The sequence below is a fragment of the Apodemus sylvaticus genome, chromosome 2 (assembly GCF_947179515.1).
Source record: "Apodemus sylvaticus chromosome 2, mApoSyl1.1, whole genome shotgun sequence".
Lineage (NCBI taxonomy): Eukaryota > Metazoa > Chordata > Mammalia > Rodentia > Muridae > Apodemus > Apodemus sylvaticus.
In genome coordinates this window covers 153108907-153115065 of record NC_067473.1, presented here as the reverse complement: position 1 = coordinate 153115065, position 6159 = coordinate 153108907, and positions in this window count along the sequence as shown.

The window sequence follows — 6159 nt, the reverse complement described above, 5'->3', positions numbered from 1 at the left end:
CCCCTGCGGGAGGAAAGAACTTCAGGGAGAACCCACTGGACCTGAACCACAGAGCCCTCGACTACGCAGATATAAAGCTCACAGCAGAGAAGGAGCTGTGGCAGGCGAGCCACCCTGGCCCTCTGCTCCAGGCTCACAGCCTCCTCAGTGACCTGAGCCTTGAGGAAGAGCCTCGGCTCTCCCAACCCCAGCCCAGAACAGAGCAGACTCCATGTTTCAGCTCTTTGCCTTTCCTATCTCTCTGAAGTCTTCTGTTATTTTATGACAACTTTCATAGTGTCTTTCTCTCTTTGGTAGAAAGACTGGTCTTTGTTTCCCTGTTTTCCTTAAACCTGATATCACACAAACTAGAGAGAGAACTCTATGGTCAGGCTTAGCAGCAAGTACTTTAACCCGCTAAGCATTGTCAATGGTGGCAGGCACCTGGGCATTTTAAATAGCTTTAAAACACTATGGAAGTCAATGTTGTTACAGTGCCACTGAAGACCCTTTAAGGAAAAGCTATTACTGAATGGGAAGGAGGGGGGGGAGGAGGAGGAGGAGGAGGAGGAGGAGGAGGAGGAGGAGGAGGAAGAAGAAGAAGAAGAAGAAGAAGAAGAAGAAGAAGAAGAAGAAGAAGAAGAAGAAGAAGAAGAAGAAGAAGAAGAAGAAGAAAAGGAGGAGGGGGGAGGGAGGAGGGGGAGGAGGAGGGGGAAAATGAAGAGTAAAAAGGAAACCATGAGTCCTCTTAGGTATGGTGGAGAAGAAAGTTTATTATAGATATGTGGGAGAGCATAGCCAGAGGGAGAGTCCAGAGTGGACCTGACCAGACTGAACTAGGCCACATGGGATAGGGGGAGGGGAAGGGAGAACACAGAGAGGGGAACCAGGTACAAAAGTACAAAAGGTCAGGTAACCAAAATGTCTGGATTATATAAGGAAGAGTTTATCGGGGAAGGACAGCCCAGCCTCCTGGGCTGGAGAGTTCAGGGATAGAGGGAGGAGTATTCCAGCCATAACAGTGTAACAGGAAGAGACTGAAGGATGCTGGGAGAACCTGCAGGCCAGGTCTGCTTTGATACATTAAATAAGCCATTGTCTGTGGTTTGAAACTTAACAATTACCTCCTAGTCAAGAGAATGGGTTCAGTTGTACTAGCTAAGGGACCTACCAAACATGAAGGCCAGTGCACCTTCAGTCCTGCTGGAGATGGGAGGAACGATTGTCCTTTTAATGATAATGTACTTTTTCTTCCCAGAATTCTCACCTGCGAGCCTGACAACCTGAGTTCAATTCCTGAGAACCCACATAAAGGTAAGCGAGTCCAGGAAGCATCTTAACCTCCCCGCCTGAGCCCCCCCCCCACACACACACACACAATAATAACAAAGGTTTGAAGAAAACAGTGAGCCGAGCATTAGCTTCCATTGGTCCTTCCTTCTCTGGTTCTTACAGGGTTATTTACTATTTGATGTGTTTGCCTGCATGTGTGGCTGCACATCACATGTGTGCAGCATCTGCAGAAGCCAGAGCATGGTGTTGGATTCCCTGGAGTGACCGATGGCTGTGAACCACCATGTGGGTGCTGGGACTTGAACCCAGATCCTCTGGAAGAGCAGCCAGTGAGTGCTCTTAACTCTGAGCTATCCCTCCTGCCCCCATCATCTCTCTGCTTCTTGACTGAGGACATAATCTTAGCAGTTACCTCGGACTCCTGAAACCTTGTCCATCTGCTATGATGGACGTTCCCTTGAACTATCTTTAGGAGGAGGAGGGAGAAGATCTTCACATACGGACAATGCTAGGCCTCTCCTTACATCTTAACTTCACTACAGACCCCTGGGTATGGACTGGGGGATCACTGATGTCTTTGTTCCTCTTCTCAATGTATCCACATTGAATAAATCTCCTTTTTCTAATTTCTATTAAATTTCTATCAAATCAGCTGCTTTGATTGGTTTATGGAAGATAGGTGGCCAAACTCGGGTTGATGGCACACAAGCTGCTACTCCTAATCAAGTAACAATACGGTGAATGTGGAAGGACAGAGGGCACATTTAAGGGCATCTGCCACTCACAGCAAGTTGACCCGAACAGAGAGGAAAGCATGAAAGGCCCAGGAGCTCCTGAAGTCATCTTATCACGAACACACTTTCTTATCTCTTCACTCCGGCCACTAGCAGCTGTTCTTCACCGCCATTTAGTATAAGAAAGATTAAATATGAGTCGTTTTGGTCAAATACTTTAAAACTTGAGTTTGGGACAAGGAAATATTTTAATCCTCTCCATCCACAACCAGTTTACACAAAGGCTCCCATGGCATTCCAGGAATCCGATGTTCTGGAGGAGCGATCCTTCCCCCTCCCTTCATTTCCTGGGTGCCCATTCTTTAAAGACTGTCCAGTTCAATACGACCGTCTCAGCCAATGAGGTAAAGACACAGTGACCACCTAAGCTAGAGGCGCGAGGTCTTCCGATCACATCCTCTTGATCAAGAGTGAAGTTCGCCTTGTCCTGGCACTTCTGGTGGGATGGTGGCCTCTTTGTGACACCAAACTTACTTCTAACATTGGTGAAGCAGAAAAGTGAGTATTTGGGACATTTGGACTTTGCTTTGGATTATTGTCTGATCCTTGGCTTTGCTTTCCTGATCTTGTTTGTTTGTTTGTTTGTTTGTGTGTGTTTGTTACAGGGGAAGTATGAGTGAGCATGTGCCAGTGTTTTTTGAGTGACTTGGAATCCATCTGAACCATCGTTGGCTTTGTCTCTGGAAGTTCTCTTGTTGAACTATTTGGGCTGCCATGTCATCTGTAGGAAGGTCTCTAGTCATTTGGAAGCTCTCTTTGACAAATCTGTAGTTCTCTTGAACTACTTGCTGTGTTTGCCATGTGACAGGAGAGGGCTTGGGGCCCTGGACCATTAGATTCTGTATAACCAGTTGAGATACAGAAAAAAGGATTTGGAGATCTCCGCCATGATTTCTGTAACTGAAAAATGTGCTCGGTGCCTGCTAGGGGGAGCTGTACTTTATGGATGTGTTTCTGTGTAGGAGCCCATTGAGTCCGGAGGGACAGAGAGGTTCCCTTTGAAAGAGAAGACAGCTGGGAGGCAAGCCTTGGAAGAATCTGGAGGTAAAAGGCAAGCCGGACCTCAGGCTGGCCTGCGTAAAACATAACTAAGGGAAACATTAATTTCAATACGGGGATGTTTGAGCCTGATGCTTTCAAATGTTAATTCAAGAAACTGAGATGGAGAGAAAGAAATTACTACAGAAATTACAGAAGCTGGATAAAATTCAAGTCAAATCAAATAGCATCTGAAAATGCTTTATGTTGACAAAATGCCTCTAAATTATATACATTAAAAAATCCATTTCTTAGACTATTGCTTATCATTTTGTTATTTCCATACATGACTGATAAACTGCTTTAATTAAGACTATGATAAATAAAGAGATGGGCATATACATCAAAGATCTTTGCACTAAATTTCCTTTTTTAATGAAAATTACAGGTCATATAGTTTCTACAAATAAAAACATTTTAGAGATTTATTTTCTTTATTTTTAATTATGTATAAATGTGTGTGCTGGCTTGTGGGTCCATGAACATGAGTACCGGTGCCCACAGAGACCAGAGACCATCTCTCCAGCTTTCTCTTTGTGTAGTAATAGTCTTAATTATTCTGTAAGCCTTAACAAAAGGAGATACACTAATATCTTTTAAATGTAATACTGTTACATTTAAAGGCTGATTGGAAGCTGAAGAGCCGTCTCGGTGGTTCAGAGCACCTAGGCATACCCATGACGAACTTTCCTTATTAGGTTAATTGAGGTGGGACGACTCGCCCTTCAGGTGGGCAGCACCTTCCAGTAGCAGCCCAGATACAAGGAGGTCGCAGGAGAAAACTTTTGCTTTTTGCCTGCTTCTCTTAGCCTCTTGCCTGGAAGAGCATCTACCCTGTTGATGCTGTCACTGCAGCCACCATCTTTGCTGACACCAGAGTTCAGGCTTCTCCAGCCTGCCAACATGAACTAAAGACAAGCAGCTCTTGAGGAATCCTTCAGCAGCTGGTCCTGCAGTCAGCCCTGTGGCTAAGCACTAGCTGCTGGTCCTCAGTCTCTCGGTGTAAGGATGGCCACTGTTGACCTATCCAGCCCATGCAGGGTAAGCAACTCTAATTAATCCCTTTTTAATACATATTCATCCTATCAGTTCAGTCCCTCTAGAGAAACCTGATACAATTGTGAAACACTGAACAAGACGTTAAGTACATGAATGCATGAATTGTTTAATTTAATTCCCACCCTGCTCACCTCCCAGGTTGCTACTGGCTCCTTTGGATTCCTCTCCCTACCCCAACCACACATCCTTCACCCAAAATTTCTGTTCCCACTATATTATTTTTTCTGTAATCTTTTTCACCTGAAAATTAGTTTTACCATAACATAACTAAGCATTTCTTCCCTTTTTAGGCCCTTCAGCAGTTCATTAGCCATCTGGTGAAATCCAAACCCCTCAGCCTGTTTGAGACCTTCCGCCTCTCTCCCAGTCTCCACCGCTGATCGCTTGCTTCCCCAGCGCGGGAAAGAATATTGTCTGAAGTTATCCTTCCCTCTAAGCCCCTCCCACCGGAAGGCTGACTCCCCGCCCCAAAGCCAGGAGGGTTCACTTTCAGTTCCTGTAGTGCAAGCCCTCGGTATCTATGCACTTTGATTGCGTTTCATTAAACCACAGGCTTCCCAGCCACTGGCACAGTTTGGAGAAGAGGGTGACACTTCAGGTGGCGCCTAGCTGGAAGAAGTGGATGGGAGTGTGGCTTTGGAGGAGGAAGTGATCCCCAATCCCTTTCTTTCCTCCTCCCATGCTCCTTCTCTTTCTTGCTCTTCTAGTTTCTCACTTCCTGTCCACCGTCGGGGGGGCGGGGCCTAGGGGGGACCTACTTCCGCTCTGCTTACACAGCCACGATGTGCACAGGGCTCAGTAACCATGCAGCCTCTGAGAGTACCAGTCAAAACCAGTCCTTCTTGGTCATGACTCTGCAAAAGTGACACGAGACTGGATGATCACGATATATTTTCCAAGTCAGTGTGTACTAAACTAAAGTCAGGGCTGAGGGACTGGAGAGATGGCTCAGCCGTTAGGAACACTGACTGTTTTCCAGAGCATCTGGATTTGAGTCCCAGGACCAATGTGTTGGCTCACCACCATCTGGTTCCAGTTCCAGAGGATCTGATGCCCTCTTGTGGCCTTCACCGGTACTTCATGGATAGATGTGATGCACAGATGAACGCGCAGCCCTCATACTCATAAAAGAAAAATAAATCAAAAGAAGGCAGGCTGAGAGTCAGTGGGGTTGTTCACGGGGTAAAATGGCTTGTAATACAACACGCCTGCCTACCTGAGTTCGATCCCTGGATCCCGCAATGGAATGAGAGAACCAACTTGCATGTGCATGCCCGTGGCACACACTGACAGACAGTAGTAATAAATAATAATAACAATGACAACAACAGTAATGTAATACAGTATTTATAATATAACTAATAATAAGAAGAATATTTTAAGTTGAGCTGATGTTTAGCAAGTACTGAGGTGGGAATTTCTGGTTCCTTTGGAGACTCAGTTGTGTCATGTGATGTTTTTCTGGAAACCGTCTTATGAGAGGATGTTTTGCTGAAGCAGACACATGAGAGGGTGTTTTTTCTGAGAATAGATTTGTGGTGTTTTTCTAGAAGCTTTCTTGTAGTATTGTGCTGGAGCAGAAGCTTGAGAGGGCGCATGATATTTAGAAAGAATATAAATATAACCCAAGAGACAGTGAGAAGACGCCCCTGCATTGGTCCTCCTTGTAATGCCTTGCTGATCTTCACTTCTTATGACTTCATAGAGAGAAACGCTTCTTGCCACTCCTGCTGACTCGGGCCAATTCTGCAGAGCCTCAGTTCCATCTAGATTGAGCTGCTGCTACGGATTTGTGCCTGGTGTTTTGGATTAGACTGCTGATATCCTGACAACAAAGACCGGAATTGCCCCAAAGAACTATTTCTAAACAGGTCCACATCCCCTACTTCCTACCAACCTTTCTTTTCCCCCTACCTTTGGTAGGTGGGCTAGAAAAGAGCTAGAGGCATTTAAAAACCCTTATTAAAGTAGGTTTTAAAAATTCTAAGCCTACACA